The following is a 20,014-nucleotide window of genomic DNA, read 5'->3' as shown; positions in this document are numbered from 1 at the left end:
ATAGCTTTAAATTTTATATAATTTAATTTTTTTTAGTAAGCAGGAGCTGTCAGGTGACTTCGCGTCACAATTAAGTCTTTCCTCCAATTTCGGTGTAATTGCGTGAAAAAGGAGGTGTTATATCCTGCACCCGGCATATATGCCGGGTGTCTCACACAGGAGCGGGCCCCACAGTGTGTGGGGCCCGCCCCTGTGCCTCACACCCGGCATATATGCCGGGTGCAAGATATCATTTTCGGTGAAAAAGAGGGTCCAACAAGCTTTGCGTAATTGTGCGTAACAGGCGGTGTGTAAATTGTAATATAGATATTGCTCTTAACTTTATGCATGTGAGTCATAGCCCAAGTCTTTTGTGTCAGAGCTTCCTGCCAATATCGTTTCTCACTACTCATTCCCATTTCACACTAAAGAAGCACATTCAAAGTCATCTATCAAATAACAACACTTTCGCCGGCCAACAATTACAGCACCACCAGAATGAACTCCCAACTGTTTTCTCGGTCTACTTTTCTTGTTTCTTTATTTTTCACAACCTTGATTTTCATGGAGTTTCCTGCGTCAACTTTATGCGCCTCTGATTGGTACTCAAATTGTAGCACCAATATGTTCAGCTGTGGAGAGATCACAAACGTGGGTTATCCATTCTGGGGAGCTGCTCGACCTGAAGCTTGTGGCAATCCTCAGTTAAAGCTCACCTGTGAGAAAAATGACACCACCATAGAGATTTTAGACGTCTGGTACCGAGTTCTGGAAATGAATGCCAGAACCAAAACACTCACTATTGCGAGAGAAGACTACGTAAATGGAATTTGTTCACCCAACTTCGTGAATAGCAGCATACTTGAATCTAAAGTTCTCGACAACACCACTTTGTTGCAAAACCTTACCTTAGTCTATGGTTGTCGAGAAGATGAACTTCCCGTGAAGGATTACCAAAGGTTCACTTGTCCAAAATATGGGCTTGGGTATTTAGCATTGGCAGACGAAGGCCCTAACCCGTGTACTGATAGTGTGCGTCTTCTGATTCCTTCAGATTCTATTACTGATGTTAACAATTTATCGCAAGTGGAACAAACCATCAAAGCAGGCTATTATGTGAAATGGAATGACAGTGAAGCCTGTAGTGCTTGCACTAGGTCTAATGGAGTTTGTGGTTTTGACCGCACTTCCAATGGACCTACTTGCTACTGTCCAAATCAATCTTATGGATCCAAAACATGTCGTTCCTCACCACCACCACCTCCTCGGGTCTTGTCGGTGCCTTCCCCGGCTACCCAGCCCCCACAATCACAATTAGAGAATGCGTCTACATCAGGTACAGTTATTAATTTTCTAGCCCCACTACCTCAATTCAGGAGTATTTGACAAGTAGTTGGGGAGAAAATTTAAAGACATAATAAAATCACTGCTTTGTGCTGAACATGTTGAATTTAATTACTACTTTTGTGGTTCTAATTTGCTTCACATGTTTGAATATGTCATATCCTTGACGATAATTGACCGTTATAGTCATCAACTTGACTCTTCTTGGTGCACTTCCTTCTACTAAGATAGTGTCTCTCTTGGCTGCCCAGCCCCCACAATCACAAGTAGAGAATAAGTCTGTATCAGGTACGGTTATAAATTTTCTAGCCCCACTACCTTAATTCAGGAGTATTTGACGAGTAGTTGGGGAGAAAAATTAAAGACATAATAAAATCACTGCTTTGTGTTGAACATGTTGAATTTAATTACTAGTTCTGTAGTTCTAATTTGCTTCACATGTTTGAATGTGTCATATCCTTGATGATAATTGACCGTTATGGTCATTAATTTGACTGTTCTTGATGCATTTCCTTCTACTATGACAGTGTCTCTTCCGCCTGCTAAGGCCCAACAATCACAATTAGGGAATGCGTTTACACCAGGTACGGTTATAAATTTTGTAGCCCCACTACCTCAATTCAGGAGTATTTGACAAGTAGTTGGGGAGAAAATTTAAGGACATAATTGAACATGTTAAATTTAGTTACTAGTTCTGTGGTTCTAATTTGCTTCACATGTTTGAATGTGTCATATCCTTGATGATAATTGACCATTATAGTCATCAACTTGATTGTTCTTGATGCACTTCCATCTACTATGACAGTGCCCCCCCTAGCTGCGCAGCCCCCACAATCACAATTAGAGAATGTGCCTACACCAGGTACGGTTATAAATTTTCTAGCCTCACTACCTCAATTCAGGAGTATTTGACAAGTAGTTGGGGAGAAAATTTAAGGACATAATAAAATCATTGCTTTGTGTTGAATATGTTGAGTTTAATTACTAGTTTCGTGGTTAATGTGTCATATCCTTGGTGACAATTAACCGTTATGGTCATCAACTTGACCGCTCTTGATGCACTTCCTTCTACTATGACAGTGCCTCTCCCGGCTGCCCAACCCCCACAATCACAATTAGAGAATGCGCCTACACCAGGTACGGTTATAAATTTTCTAGCCCCACCACCTCGATTCAGGAGCATTTGACAAGTAGTTGGGGAGAAAATTTAAGGACATAATAAAATCATTGCTTTGTGTTGAACATGTTGAATTTCATTACTAGTTTTGTGGTTCTAATTTGCTTCACATGTTTGAATGTGTCATATCCTTGATGATAATTGACCATTATAGTTATCAACTTAATTGTTCTTGATGCACTTCTTTCTACTATGACAGTGCCTGCCCCGGCTGCCCAGCCCCCACAATCACAATTAGAGAATGTGCCTACACCAGGTACGGTTATAAATTTTCTAGCCTCACTACCTCAATTCAGGAGTATTTGACAAGTAGTTGGGGAGAAAATTTAAGGACATAATAAAATCATTGCTTTGTGTTGAATATGTTGAGTTTAATTACTAGTTTCGTGGTTAATGTGTCATATCCTTGATGATAATTAACCGTTATGGTTATTAACTTGACCGCTCTTGATGCACTTCCTTCTACTATGACAGTGCCTCTCCCGGCTGCCCAACCCCCACAATCACCATTAGAGAATGCGCCTACACCAGGTACGGTTATAAATTTTCTAGCCCCACCACCTCAATTCAGGAGCATTTGACAAGTAGTTGGGGAGAAAATTTAAGGACATAATAAAATCATTGCTTTGTGTTGAACATGTTGAATTTCATTACTAGTTTTGTGGTTCTAATTTGCTTCACATGTTTGAATGTGTCATATCCTTGATGATAATTGATCATTATAGTTATCAACTTAATTGTTCTTAATGCACTTCTTTTTACTATGACAGTGCCTGCCCCGGCTGCCCAGCCCCCACAATCACAATTAAAGAATCTGTCTACACCAGGTATGGTTATAAATTTTCTAGCCCCACTACCTCAATTCAGGAGTATTTGACTAGTAGTTGGGGAGAAAATTTAAGGACATAAATATGTTGAGTTTAGTTATTAGTTCTGTGGTTTTAATTTGCTTCACATGTTCGAATGTGTCATATCCTTAATGATAATTGACCATTATAATCATCAACTTGACTGTTCTTGATGCACTTCCTTCTACTATAACAGTGCCTTCCCCAGCTGCCTAGGCCCCACAATCACAATTAGAGAATCCGTTCAATGTTAGTCTTTGGGTACTTTAAGTTTAGTCTCTCTCTCTATATACCTTTTATGAGCTTACAGTAACACACAAGTTTAAAATAGTATAAATATAGACGCTTAAGGGCTTTTCACTATGGATACAAACGATTAGACCAAACTACGTTAATTTTTTATGTGTTATTTTACACTCTCTCTTAACCCCAACATAAATTTTAATACTAACATTCACTTCAAAAAAAGAAGTCTAACTTTTCTTATGTTCCTGACGCAGGTTCAAAGCGCAATTTGACTGTTAAAGTTGCAATAGGTACTTTGAACATTTGTCAAAAAGTATTTCTTACTAAGTACCGCTTTCTGGCCTTTGTATAAAATGGGAAGTAAATACCTCTGATCTGTAGGATGAACATATACTTATTAATACTGATATACATGTTTTCTTTTATTTTTCTTTTTGCTTTTTCCATTTTCCTTTTTTCTTTTTTCACTTTTTTTCGTGGTTGCCTTGATAAATATTATTATTAGTGACTTAAACCATTCTTTGCATACAGGCATTTCCGCAGTTGTGGCTGGGATTATATTAATCTCAATTGTGGCTTTCTACAACTTTAAGAGAGAATGCTTATCATGCGGGCCATGGTCTAATGGAAGAATGACCAGAAATGAGCAAAACGTGGAGGCATTTATAAGGAATTATGGATCTCTTGCCCCAAAGCAATATAGTTATTCGTTTGTGAAGAAAGTGACAAACTCATTCAAAAATAAAATAGGCCAAGGAGGATATGGTGTTGTGTATAGGGGAACGCTACCTGATGATCGTCTAGTGGCAGTGAAAGTACTAAGTGAGTCCAAGGGTAATGGAGAAGATTTCATTAATGAGATTGCTAGCATTACTAGAACTTCCCACGTTAATGTAGTCGCTCTTCTGGGTTTCTGTTATGAGAAGAAAAAAAGAGCGTTGATTTATGAATATATGTCCAACGGATCATTGGATAAGTTCATATATACTCGAGGATCGTCAAGTGAAAATGGTCTACTGGAATGGAAAACACGCAATGAAATTGTAGTAGGCATTGCTCGTGGATTAGAATACTTACATCGTGGCTGTAACACAAGGATTCTGCATTTTGACATAAAACCTCACAACATTCTCTTGGATGATCATTTATGTCCCAAAATCTCTGATTTCGGCCTTGCAAAACTTTGTGAAAGGAAAGATAGTGTTGTATCAACAATGAATGCTAGAGGGACTGCTGGATATATTGCTCCTGAAGTGCATTGTAGAAACATTGGCAGAGTATCTTACAAGTCTGATGTGTATAGCTATGGAATGATGGTTCTTGAAATAGTAGCAGGAAGAAAGAATATCGATGCTGAAGTGTCTCACACCAGTGAAATATATTTTCCACATTATATTTATGAGCATCTTGAAGGAGGTAAGGATTTAAGATTGGATGGGATTACAAGTGAAGAGGAAGAAGAAATTGCAAGGAAGATGATTTTAGTAAGTTTGTGGTGCATTCAGACCATTCCATCAAACCGACCATCAATGACTAAGGTAGTAGAAATGCTAGAAGGTAGCCTTCAGTCCTTGCCAATGCCACCCAATCCCTCCTTGTCTTCTCCTACTAGATCACCTTAACATCCTACAACAAAACGATCATCACAATTATTGCAATATAGTCTGAGCAGTTGTTATCTACCAGAGTTGAATTAATTGAAATTCCGGAATTCACAATAGAAAGATTTGATCTGAATCTGGTATGGCGCAAATGTGCAATTCATTGTGCATGATGTTAGATATTAGCTCTCTTGGTGTAGAAACATTAAAAGAATTTATTTTTAAAGCTAATATGTAGCTTTGTGAAAACTCCTTTTTCTGTTTTTAATACGTGTTAGGCTGATGTTAGTTCTTGGTAGATTGCAGCTAAATGTTTGGGATTTTTAATATTGTTGTAATCTGGTCTGTTGAATAAAAGTTGCTTCATCCCCAAAAAAAATTTACTGTACAAATAGCACTATTTTGTTTGGCCATACAACAAAATGATACTACAAAGCTATTGCTTCCCAGACTTTTCAAATCTAAAACACCTTGTGTCACAACATTTATAATTTGTTGAACGAGTTATTGAGATGAGAACATAGATTTTACACTCCATTCTTATCAATTTTAGACTCTTATTGCAAAGCTCTAAACGATAATGTTTCAGTTACATCCGAATATTTATAGCAAAGATTTCAAAAGAAGTATGTATTATAACCATACCCTGCCTAAAAGGCTGTTAATACCAATTTGATCAAATTGTTTTTGCCCTCAATTAGTTGCTCCTGTCATGGAAGAATAAATTTTGTTACTACTTTGACAATTCGTCTATACAAGATTTTATTTTATGGGGTAATGCAAAGCCTAATTGAATTAAAAGTCATGTGATTTTAAAGGTCTAATTATATGTGTCCTAATGTTAAAACAATTTTTAATTTAAATTTTTATTGTAAAAGTTTTAGTTAATTTTATATTTATGGTCAAAATTGTAATTTTACTATAAATTAAAGGTATTTTAGTAATTTAGTTAATTCTAGAATTTTTTAAAGTATGTGAACGGTATTTGGAGTGAGGAATGCTAAATGTTTTGAGGGATGTGAACCGTATTTGCTAGAGATTAAGGGTTTGTTTGGTAAGCCCATTTGAAGACTCTTTTGTATGATTTAAATGCTAAAAATTGTGAACCCTACTTTGGTTAGATCACTTTAAAACCTCACTTTTGATTATTATATATAACATTTTTCACATCAATGAAGTAACAAGTTATTGACTTTCATATTGTAGACAAGCCAACAATTAAAGTGTACCTATTTAGAGTATTTGGCTTCAGTCTCAGGGCAAGTATGCTTAGGATGAAAGTTTCCAAGTTGATGTCTTCCTTCAACATTCAATAATTGCTTACATGAAAATGAAGAAAATAATACATAAATTCTTAAATCGCCATCCCCATGTTTGTCAAGTTTTGTAGGAATCGCTTCTCAAGGGGCAATTGGGATGAGTTTGGAGCTGAGATTTTCGGATTCTTTAATTATGGTATTGTCAATGTGGTGGATGGCAAAATGGAAAGTGGTGATTCCATGTTGTGGATCTTTTTGTATTGTTGCATATTTAGTATAAATGATTTATTACAAGCATATATACCTTTACGTGCTGTCCATGACAAAAACTAATGAGCATTGGTTCACATCACCTCCTCCGAACTAAGCACAAGGCACAACTTCCTCAACTCTCTTTTTGTCAAAATGTGTTTTAACCAAACAATCGGGATTAATGCTTTCTAATTCTGAGTCTACAAAATGTAATTAAGTGGAAATCAATTTTATCTAGGAGGATTTTTTTCTTTTTTGGTTGAATCTAGGAAACTCTAAAACAAGCTCTTTCAAGAATTTGCTGACATATTCAAGTGCTTGTGCCCACTAAAGACTTCCATTATTTACCTTATCTGTTTTGCAACCACCAGTTGCATCAGATGGTTGTGTCCAAGTTCAACATTTAGAAACTTTTTTGATACACCGCGCTGAGCCAAAGATTTGCTTTGGAGCCTCCGCACACAATTGAGAATCACAGAAATTAGAGCGCCACTATCAAATAAACCTCTTAGACTGTATAAAGTATATTTAATATCATGAAGCAGAGACCAAACCCAGATTTTACCAAAATGAAAGACATGCAGACATTGTGTATATTAATAACAGTAAAAAAGAATGGAAGAAAGAATTTATAAATTTGCCATCAGGAAAAAGAAATAGAGAGAAGAAAAAGAAAAAAAAAAAAAAAAAAAGGAGAAACAAACCAAATAAATAACCAACTAATTTGTGTGGCCATCAAGAACCTTTGGTCATCCAAGTTCAACCAAATCAAAGCTAATACTTTTATAGTTAGATTCGACCCAACTGCACAATAGTTTTATAAAGCAGATTTCTTATCCACAATCTTAATCACAAATCACAGAATGAGATATTCCCTTGATGAGATTGCAGAAAATTATTAGGGGAAAGCATCAAAAGTTTATTGAATCAAATATTCTAAAAATCAATAAAAAAAACATTTACGCAAATAAGCTACAGAACAAAAGGCAAGCTTTTAGCAGTATATTTGCTTCTGTTCTAGCCACTCTCTCATTAGAGCCACATAGAAATACATCATCACCTCGCTGACACTACAAAACTTTGCAACTCTCTCAAGGCCAATGATCTCTGCAGATTTAGGGTTACCATACATGAATGAAAAACTTAAAATGTACACCTATAGGCAAGCTCCTGCCATGTAAGTTCATCAATATGGGAGCATGTCAAGCATGGCTTTCTAAACATAAATCAAGATGTTTGTGTCTTTCTTCCTCCCCTATCTGAACATAGAACTTAGATTCTGCAACATAAAAATTAGGTTCAACAAATGCTGCCTCCTGGTTCACCTAGTAGCACTTCTTGCAGTTAGCAGTTAAACCAAGTCAAAGTTCTCCTAGTGATAAGGGAATAACCATTTATAAGTTTCACCTCAAGTTTCTTAAATGATAAAGGTTCCTCCAGGCCCGTAACTTCAAGAAATGTCATGATAACTCTCAAGATGAACAAGTGGAACAGAATAAGTGGAGTATATATATGACACAAAAATTCCTTTACTTTTCTTCTCCATACTTCAACAATAGCGTCGACCCATACCACCAGTTGAATCTGTAGGAAGCTTTAAGCTAACTGGCTAGCCAGTAGGACAGCAGTAATTCATGAAAGATTTGTCGACTACCTTCCTATATATTCTAACAACCTTTGAGCAAATCATCTGAATCTTTCTCACTTTGGATGCTAGTGTTCCCTTTGACCAGAATAAATCCACTTCCAACAATCCATGATTTTGAAATGTCAAATCTTTTATTTAAGAGGTTATATTCTGAACAGGCATGTACCCCATGAAGATGTTCAATTGCACAAATTATGCAACTAGTCCAAATCTGTCTTGGTCAAACCACTTCACAAGTATTTAGAATTCAATATCTATCACTGAGAAGTTGCCAACTGTACAAAGATACGTTAGTCTAATACTAAAACAAGTAAACGAAATTTCCCAACACCATTATCCTCTAATGTAGCATATATGGTTCTTGAATTACCTTCAGCTTGCAAACCTGAGTAACCCCAGTCTCAATGCCTAACGAGAACTTTTCAAACTTTCTTAGCAGCTTTCAAAAATTTTGGCTTCATTCTGGAATAAATATACTCTATTCTCCTGCATAATCTCAATCTCTGCACATGAAAGCAAACCTATCACTTGTGTCCTCAGGTTAAATGAAATAGCAGTCCAACACCAACCCAAGATGACAAGTAACATAAAAAACTGAACCACTTTTGGATTCTGGAATGGTGTCTTATGCAGTTTAGTATTGCTACCTAAAGCCTTCTATTTAGTTTGGAGAATATCTTTTTCAGTAAAATTTCTAGCAACTTTCAATGTTTGCTGCATCAAATGTTTAATATTTGATCTAGCAATATGTCTCACTCAGAAGTCAAAAGATCAAATTCATCCCCCACATAATGGACTAGAGAGGACTGAAGTGGACGGAAAAAGGACCAAAAGTTTAATATTTGATCTAACAGTTTCTCAATCAGAAGATCAAATTCGTTCCCCACATAATGGACTAGATTGGACCAAAGTGAACTGAACTGAGCTGAGCTGAATGGACCGAAATAGACTGAACTAGACTGAACTGGACCGAGTGGACCAAATATACAAAACTGGACCAAAGTGAACAGAACGGACCGAAATGAACCAAATGATCCTAATGGATAGAAATATTATGCTGATGTGGCTCAATAAGAGCGTAATAACAATAAATTCTATGCTTAAACTTTTAAATACTTATAGAGGACCCTCTCCATTGCTTTGACAACTTGGTAATGGTACATACACTTTCATGGTTCTTGCATGGTCTCCTAGATTGACATCTACAACACCATGATTTACAAATTCAATTACTTACAGCTTTGTTTTATCTTCAAAATTTTGAGTGACAGATGGAAAAAAAAAATATTGAAGTCTTACATTTTAACTAAAAGTCTTCAATGTTTCTTTCTATTCTGTTCTAGTTTTACAGACAATGCTAAGCTCAGTTGATACTTTCTCTCTCTTCATATATCTCAATTTAGCTAAGACCCAATGGTTACTAGACTGCTTATCTAGACACTTTGAGTCAAATATGGTTTAAATAGATTAAAGTGGTTCAAAGAAATCTACAAATTAGGCAAGAAAAAGTCAATACTCAAATTAAATGAAAGCAAGGTTTTTAGTGTTTAAGACCAGTGATAAAGTTCTACAGGTCTTGAAGTTTCTGGCTATTTCGAGGTAGCCTGGCCTCCTTGAGAATTGAGAGAGTAATAAGAGTGAGAAACTAAGTAACTGTTGTTCATTGCTTAATGCCTTTAGAGATTGCTTCCTCCCCTTTATACTTCTATTCTCTAACAGATTGCTTAGCATAACAGATCACAAAAATAGTTCACCATAATTACCCCCTAACTAAGTACCTGTAAGCACATGCTTAGTTATTTCTCTCCTCACCACTAGGACTAGATACAACATACAAGTACAAACTACTATAATGCATGACACATAGCTATAAAGTTCCCATAAGCTGGACAATTCCTAATTTTGACATGAAACACCAAAAGAACCTGAAAAATCTACGAACCACATCTCATTATCACCAGATCATTCCCTTTCTTATACAAAAGGTCAGATTCATTTAAGTAAGAAACCATTAAAGCACAAAGATTCTGATTAACTACACTTACAACCAATTATAGATACACGGCTTATGTGATTTTCCCAAAGTTAAGCAAGTTGAAGAAATTATTGATAAAAAGGCACATAACAAAAACACCAATATTCAATTCTGTCATACACGATAAGTAGTACAACAAAATCTTAGTCCAACATTGTGAACATACATACAAACATAAAGAGGACCTACAATTTCCATTAATGTGAGGTGAAAGCTGCAAACTTTGCTATATAAAGTTGATCACAGTAACAAGAAGGTAAACAAAAAACCAGGTAAACAAAAACATTTTTCTTTTTCTCAATTAGCAGTAAGGAAAAAAGAAACCCCTCATATTACAAACTCTGGAGTGAAAACCAATCCCCTTTTCACAGAAATTGCTGATGTGATGCCAAAGACGTATTTATTCAAACAGGTTGTGAAGTGCTATGAAGCACGAGTGCGTTTTGGGATTCGGGTGCGGGTGCGAGAGCGGGTGTGGGACTCGGCAATTTTTGAAAAAGTAGGGTGTGGGTGCGGCTGTTAAAAAATTATTAAAAATATTTTTATTTATATTTTTAATATATTACTAAACATACTTTTTTCACATCATATAAATATATACCAAATTTAAGAGCAATGATAAATAATAACTAGAATACAGAGAATAGGAGAGAGTCTAGCTGAAGAGTGAAGGTAGAGAGTGGGAGAGAGGCGCAAGAAAAATGAAGAGGGAGAGGGTTGGGTCTTGGTTTTTTTTCCAAACGGTGTGTTTGCACCTCTTTTTTTTTTTTTTTTTTTTTTTTTTTTTTTTTTTTTTCGGCCATACGCACTTGTTTTTTTTTTTTTTTTTTGAATTTCGGCCAGTATCGGCTGATTTCGGCCGATAACGGCTAGCCTGATTTCTCTCGATACGGACCGATTCGGGCCGAATCGGCACGAATCAACCCGATTTCACGCGCGTCGGCCCGAATCGTGCCGAAAAAACTAATTTTTTAATGCCCGACGCGGCACGGACACGCAGGCAGCGGCGTCGCCTGCGCGTCCCCGCGTCCGACGCAGGTGCGGCGGCCCAAACGCCGCACCCGTGCTTCCCAGGTGAAGTGTGAACAATCGATTTTTTACATAAATTAAATCAAGGAAAAAAAAAAAGATTTCCTTCTAAATAGAATCAATCCAATATGCAGTAACTAATTAGCAGATATTCTAATCAAACAGTTTGAGGAAAATGGTTTTGATTTGAATCGATGAAATTTGCTGACGTGGCTATTGTGCATACTTGTCAACTATTCATTGCTTTGTGACACTAAATCATAAAGCTGGCCTGGTAAGCCAGTCCTATGGTTTAGAAGTCCCAAGCTTAAAAGGAAAAAGTTAGTGCAGGAAACTACACTTGAGTTTGGGCTAATACCAATTAGGTCTAAGTTATTTTAAATTGACCAATTTGGTCTCTAAACACAAATGACGTGTAACACCATTTATCATTCTAACTCTTTGTTTTGACCATTTGACTAATAAACAGCCTTACAACTAACTTATATAAAGATCAGTCATACGGTAATAGCTAACATAGACAATTTTTTACTTGTTTGCTTGTGTTTAGATACTAAGTTAGTTTATTTTGTAGTGTCTTCTAATTTATTATAAATATGAGAAGATGGAGCACATGTCAAGTAACTACTCTAATAATTACTAGCAAGAGTTAATAGTATGAAAAATGAGTATTGTCGTGTAGGAATGGAGGCAGTATTACATGTATCGAGTTGTATCATCTTCCTCTTCCTTATAGGGATAGGTCAACTCTATGTGAGAGGGTGGATTAATTCCTTCCATTCATGATAAATTTAAAATTTTCTTGCAAGAGTGAGCCCATTGATTGATGATGTGACAAGTCAAAAAAAGAGTAAATCTAATGTTATAAACTTTTTTATAATTTTGTCACAATTTAGCTATGCGATAACACGTGAGTAGTTTATTTCCACCCCTCAAAAGCATAGCAAAGTTGTGATAAAATTGTGAAAGACCTTCTAACTTTTGTGAGAGGAAACAAACACACACAAAAAATATCAAAATGAGCTCAAAAGAGTTCTGAATCTGAGGGTGAGAACTGAGAAGCACACGGATCGGTGACGTGGCAACACAAGAACCGGTTGATCTATCTCTCTTTCTCGGGTTTGTCTCTTACCCATTACTCCTTTATTTATCTTCAATCTCTCTCGGTTTCTGGCTCTCTCACTTTGGATTCCTTCTCTCTAATTTTCATAGAGCTCTTTAGCAACTCTCTTACCACTCTTCATTTCATTACTGCTCATAATTTCTCAATCCTCTCTCGTTATATATATATACATCCTGCAGCGACGGCTTCTTCTCCATCAATCTTCTTCGTTATCTTTCCCTACATCACCGATCCATTTATTAGCTGCAGATCCACACACAAGCAGATCACAAAGATAGTAAGATGATTTTATATTTTGAGCAATCCTAGGAACACAAAAAAATTTTCGAACTCTTGTCACAGAATTCATAGAACTTTTTTTTTTTCTTACGTTTCATTTTGGGTTTTTTTGTCCAGGGTGAGAATTTTTTTTATTTATTGTTTTTTTTTTTGAGAACCCTATTTCTTTATGAGAACTCTATTTTTTTTTTTTTTGAGGGTGATGAGAACACTATTGTTGGTAATTGAGTTGATGGATTGTTTTACGAGAAATGTCATGTACATTATATTTAGCCAAGAGAATTGCTGGAAACATGTAAATTGATACAATTTTGTACACAATTTGCTACGTGATAAGTTGTGATTGGTAAAATTGTGACCCAAACACATTTTTACCGATTATAATTCGTCACGTGGCGAGTTATGACATAAAATTGTATCAATTTATGCGCCCCTAGCATTACTCTCTTTAAGTAATAACAACCCTAGTGTTAGATGTTATTGGTTGGAAAAGAATTAATTTTGAAGTTAAAATTATAACCAATAACAATTTATCACTAAGATTTTGTTATGAAAATATTTCTTGTTTTATTTTTGAAGTATAAGGTTTAATTTGGGAAAAGTGAATACTTAATATTTTCATAAATTATAGTGGTAGTTTGTTACTAATAATCATTTATTAACTTAAACTCGTTACTGAAATTACTTTTTAGTTCTTAACTACTAATAATCATTTGCAATTGAAGATATGTTGTAAAAATGTCGATTAAGTTAAAAAAGAAAAATACTATGGAATACATAAAGTTACACAACTTTTGTGGTAACTAGTTACATGCTCCTAGTATGTGGTCCTAGGCTAGTATGTGGTCCTAGTATTACTTCCACAAAAATGTTAGGATCACAATATTTTACACAATTTTTGTCACAATTAATCATGTGAAGAGTTATAAATGTTAAGAGTAAAAATGCTGATTTTATATCTCTAGTCCTCATTACTCATAACTCATAACTCCATGTGGCGAATTGTGACAAGTATAAAATATTGTGGTTCGCATTCTTCTTAGAAGTAATGAGTTAGGTGTTCTGCGTAGATGGATAGGATTTTTTTTTTTCCCTTCGCGGCCCCAACATTGTAAAACAATAATGTAAAAATTATGCTAGTACCACAAAATTGGGCATAATTTTGTGCTATAACTCGTTATATGACAAATTGTGATTGGGCAAGGAGTGTTAGTGGGCCATGTGGGGACACACTTTTGCCAATCACAACTCATCACATGGCAAGTTGTGGCACAAAGTTGTGCCAAATTATGTGGTACTAGCATAATTCATAACGTAAATTTGTTTTTCAAATTAAATGTTGAATGGTTTAAATTTTAAAACCTCCCTCAAATGATATGGTATTTGGAGAAATTTTTTCAAAAGTTGTTTTGCAATTATGATATATAATACAATTTTTTAAAACCATTAATTAAAAAAATAAAATATTTCTTTTTTTAGTTCATGGTTTCCATAAATTTGACTGTATTATAGGGTTCAAAAAGCTTTTGAAAAAATATTCTCCAAGTATTATCAGAAGTTTTGAATATTTAGCATATAATTTATTCAACTTTGGCATTTCTGGTAAGTTTGTAATTGTCTATTTTTTTAAAATTATTGTTGTAATTTTATATGTAATTTTTTAAGAAGTCATTTAGTGTGTTAACCGTTAAGACCTAATTCCAATTGTTATTGTGGATTGGAGTTGAAAGTTGAAACAAAGCATTAGACTGTTTTGTATATAATTGAAAATAGGATTTGATTTTTTTTTTCTTTGGGCTGTTTAGGAGATATGTTGCATTACAAAGTAGGTTGGGTTCAAAGACTAAGCCAGCCAAAAATTATTTAAAGCATTGTAGTCTAAGAAGAACATACACTTCATTTGGGGTGCCGTATTTGTGTCGGTGTCCTAAATGCTATGTCATATTATAATTTTTCAAACATTGCTCATGTTGCCTTATTGTACCTGAACTTGTGTCCGTGCACTGCATTCTAAATTGTAATTGCAATACTCAATTCTGAATCCTAAAATCTCCTCTTTTTTAGATAGTCTATATGGTTTTTGAGATAGTAGAAATTGTAGCTGCATGAGGAGCTTTCTAGTTTACTATGGAACTAGGCCCAAACCAAATTGAATTTGAAGTTGTTTGGATGGCGGAGCTTCCAGCCAACCTTATATACTTTTGAGTGATTTTCCACATTAAATAGCCTTCTTACCTTCATCTCAAACTGTACATTACTCTATAAATGATGTAAACTTTTGTGAGTAAAATTGAACATGATCAACTATTATGTTATTTGCTAACGTCATTCAGAAGTCATTTGCTACAAGATAAAATACACTAGTTTCAGGGTCCGTGTACTTTTTTTTTTTGGGCTGAATGGGTCCATGTCTTATGGCACAAACAGGATTCTCCTTTGGAATCAAACATATACTAAAGCTCATGCTGTTCAGGATAAGAAATATAATGTTGATGTCGAATTGGTAAGAAGGAAACACAAATTAGAATCTATGACTTTAATATGTTTGTTTTAATGATAGCATTGATGGATATTTTGGCAGTTGACAAGCAACCAATAGATCAGGAAAACGATGAAACTCAGTTTTTTCTTTTTTTAATTTTTTTATCATATGGTAATTGTATATAGTAAGTGTAGGAGTAATTCTGCAGAATTTCTGGAATAAAATTGTACTCCTTCATGTCATATTCATAGTAGGATTCAATTATTTAAATTCATGATGGGGTCTGACATTCATAGCAGGGTTCAATTATTTGTAAGGCATCTAAACAATTTTATCTTAATAAAGTTAACTTTTTGTCAAAATTTTAGCCATTTTTATAGAGCGTAGAATCAATAGAGTTAACTTTTTGAGCTTCACTCATCACTTCAGTATTATTTTTAATTATTTTATCAATTTCATGCCTAAAATTACTGTTCACGATAAATGAACAGTTACAGGTGTGCGTCCAAAAAAAAAAAAAAAAAACAAAGCTGAAACGCAATGCGAATCCAAACATTACCTAAATTACCTAAACAATTTTATCTTAATAAAGTTAACTTTTTGGGCTTTACTTATCACTTCAGTATTATTTTTAATTATTTTATTAATTTCATGCCAAAAATTACTGTTCATGGTAAATGAACAGTTACAAGTGTGCATCCAAAAAAAAAAAAAAAAAGTTGAAACGCAATGCGAATCCAAACATTAGCTAAATCATTCTTAACAGAGGTGCCCTTTTAACATTAACATTTTACCTTATATTATGTTTTTTGTGCCTAATATTATTTTAGGCTAAATTATTGTTTTCGTCCTTAGACTTTTCAATAATTCCTTTTTTTTATATTAAATTTTGAAAATGTGCAAGTTTAAGTACTTCATTAAGGCTCATAAACTTTTCTCCTATATTCCCTAATGGAATGCTCTAGTGGAATATTTTTAGAATTGAATGACCAATTTTTTTTTTTTTTTTTTAAACCTTAAAAACTAGGACATTGATGCCAAATAATTGGTCATTACCATTTCACAAAGTCGTACTTTTTCATCATCTTCCATGGAGAAACAAACCACATTTTCTCATGGTTTCTCACCAAACTAGAATCAAAAGCAATCCCTGCCAGCAATGAAAATCCAGTTTTGAGTCCCTCTGTTCTTTCAAACAAATCATGCAGCGCAATTTACGCATATAGTAAGCACTATTACAACAATCAAATGGAGAAAGTTATGAAAGAAAGAGATGTATAATTGTCATCTCCATTAACAAGACAGCTACTTAAGAGCATCAGCATTGATTTTTCTAATTCTGTCTTATTTTTTCATCTCAAAAACGTACTTTATCAATTATATTATATACACCCAACATCAAAAACTTTATTTTTTCTCATTTTATTTAAATATTTTTTTTTATTCCTTTGTTTTTACTATTTCTTTTTCTTTTTTTTTCTTTTTCTCTTCCTTTTCTTCTCTTTCTCCCTCAACCTCTAGCACCGGCCACAACTAAACAAACAATCACCACTGCGCCACCACCATGCCCACCACGCCACCGGAACGCCCACCACCCCACCACCACCCTCTGCCCAACAAAATCCCACTAGAACCAAAAACCCAAAATCAAAACAAAAAAAAACCCACCAAGTACCCACTAAAAACCCAGCAAACCCATAGCAACCCAACCAACCAAACGCTGGCCACCAAACCTAGAAACTGGCCACCATGTCAACACCACCAAACCCACCAAACGCCAGTCTCTATGCCGATCTCCACATCGGTCTCCACACTGATCTCCACCACGTTGACCTCCAGCCACCACGCCCATTTCAGCCACGCCACCAGCCTCGCCACCACGCCGATTCAAAGTAACTGACTGGAACGTGACTATTGGAATAGAGATTGGGGCTAGAAAAACCAAAAGGAGCCAAACACCAGTCTCTAATGCCGATCTCCACGCCGGTCTCCACCATGCCGATCTAGAAATCCATCACCCATGACAGCCAACCACCTACGCCAACATATAGAGAAGAGGGAGATGGAGAGAAAAAAATAAAGAAGAGAGAAGATGAGGAAAGAGAGGGAGAGAAGGGAGTCAGAAACGGAATAAAAAATCATTTTTATTTTTACCATTGAGCTACAGTGCGATTCTATGTTTAAAATCGCACTGTAGCTTTATTGTATGTTTTTTTACAATTGTTACAAAACCCATCATTCAATGGAGTGATATTTTGGGCCTCAATTGCAAAATATGCCTACATTTAAGATATAGCCCATTCATTGCTGATGCTCTAAAGAAGTTCATAATTGTTCTAGTTTAGCATAACAATAAATTTCCTCGCAGATATTGATGGTGCTGGTGGTAAAGTTGGTTTCTCTGCTTTTGTATTTTTGGCTGGTGAGAAAATGATGATGTTTCACTTTGGAACAAGATTGAGGTAATAGGTATTTTATTTTTACCATAACAATCGTGCGCCCTTTTGACAAGGCTATCCATCATTACATCCGATAGTCCTTCTCATCCAAATTTTAGTTATCCACTAACAAATAATTTTTTATATTAAAATTTCATTTATATAATAAAAATATTTTTAAAAAACCATGAACCCAAATATGGGCACTCTAGAGATATTCATCATGAAGACTTTCCCAAATTTTCACAAACACAAGACCCAAATCAAGTTCAAATCAATCTCAATAAATTCAAATTAAGAATCAGCAATCTCAAAATTACTATATATAAAATAAAATAAAATAAAATAAAAATCCCACCTACCCTTCTGAACCAAACAAATCAAACCAAGATTCCCAAAAATCGGGGGAGAGAGAGAGGATTTATTTTTAAAAATCTTGTTTATTTTTTATATATATTTATTTATTTTTACATTGAGGAATGATATGTCCACAACATTTTTACAACATTTTTACAACAAATCTTAAGTAGCAGGTTGTTACTGGTTGTTATTGTTGGGGCAAAAAAGTAATCTTAGTGTTAAGTTCAAATTTGAACCAATAATAACTAACCACCTATGATTTGTTGTGAAAATATTGTAAAAATGTTGTGGACGTAGCACCTCTCTTTTACATTAGGCATAAAAGGAAAAAGTGCATTGATTTTAGGGGTTTTATAACTGAAAAGACTAACAGTAACTACTAAATGACAATTGACCAAACTTAAGGAGTATAATTGTGAAAAATTGTGTCACTTCTACGTGATCAAATAATATGTGTGTGTGTGTTTTTTTTTTGGTGTGTCAATAAGCTATTCTAAGGTAATGTAGGCTCCACAAGTAAGGAGCCTGACTTCTCACTTCTTGCATATTGAACTTGTTGCTTAATAACTACTGAAGTCAGTTTAGTGTTACAAATGTTAATTACTACCCAATCTCTGATTGCTACCTCTATTTTAATTGTCATTCATGTTAAGGTTGTTAGCTAAATGGTTTAGTTTTGTTAAGACTCAAATGACAAAGGAATGCAAGACATTAGCAATAAGATTCAGTAAAGATTACTAATTCTAAAGGTGTTTTTCTCTATAAAAAAAAAAAAATTCATAAGGTGTTTAAAATATAAAAAATAACAAGACAATAAAAGAGTGTCATTGCTGTGATGCACATTACGATGATGTAATGCACATTACAATGATGTGACATTAATATTTTTGGTTTATTTTATTTTTTCTAACATTATTATAATTTAAATTTTCAAAATATATCACATCATCTAAATCTCATCACATTTTTAAACAATATAATGTTGTATTCTTATATTGAAATTACATTAACGTAAGATTATGATAACGTAATATTATGACGTATTGTAACATCAGGCAAACCAAACCGAGTCCAAATCTTCTGTCCCACTTTTCTTGCTCCACTCTATATTCCACCAATAAAAACTTGCCACGTGTTTACCTAATTAATTAAATACTACTATTATTGACTTATTTAATGCTACCGTTATTAATTAATAGTAGTATTTAATTAATTAGGTGAACACGTGGCAAGTTTTTATTGGTGGAGTATAGAGTGGAGCAGGAAAAGTGAGACAAAAGATTTGGACTCCCTAATATTATAGTTTTAAAAAAATAATAATAATAAAGGAAAGAGAAATAATATGAATTTATTTATTCAAAGTGTCATGCAAAATTGTATCTTCTTACATACAATGCAATCACAGAAAATTACAACTGAACTCATATATCTAACTTCTGAAGAAAGTGCAAAGGGGGAAACTTAAGGGTGAAGCTATAATGTTGATTGGCTATGGCTTAGAGAAAAAGCACTAATTGCCCTGTAATTAAAGTAAACATTGCTGCACTAACCTTATTTTTTTGTTATGAGAATAAATTCAAGGAATGTAACTGTAAACCTGCCTTTTACACTATCTAATAACAGTTATCTATATCATTATTTTTTACACAACAAGGTTTATCGCCGAGTGCAAATTCTTCTCTTTAAATTTAGGCTAACTTAAAAATTTTACTCTTTAATTTTGTCTAAAATTTAATTCAGTCCTTTAATTTTACTTTCGCTCAATTCAGTCCTTTAATCTACCCCAATCTATTAAATTGATTTTGACGCCGTTTATACTGACGTGGATAATAAGGAAGAAAATGAGAACCCGATTAGAGAGACCCGACCCGATTTGGAATTCGACTTGATTAGCTTCATTATTACGCACACGAC

At 34.5% G+C, this 20,014-nt stretch overlaps 1 pseudogene; it reads left to right on the top strand.

Moving 5' to 3' along the window:
- Positions 1–477: 477 nt before the first annotated feature.
- LOC142629159 (LEAF RUST 10 DISEASE-RESISTANCE LOCUS RECEPTOR-LIKE PROTEIN KINASE-like 2.4) lies at positions 478–5,291 on the top strand (annotated as a pseudogene).
- The last annotated feature ends 14,723 nt before the right edge of the window (positions 5,292–20,014 follow it).

This window comes from Castanea sativa, chromosome 3 (assembly GCF_040712315.1).
Source record: "Castanea sativa cultivar Marrone di Chiusa Pesio chromosome 3, ASM4071231v1".
Taxonomy (NCBI): domain Eukaryota; kingdom Viridiplantae; phylum Streptophyta; class Magnoliopsida; order Fagales; family Fagaceae; genus Castanea; species Castanea sativa.
The sequence above is the reverse complement of the archived record's forward strand: the minus strand, read 5'-3'. Positions and strand labels throughout refer to the sequence as shown.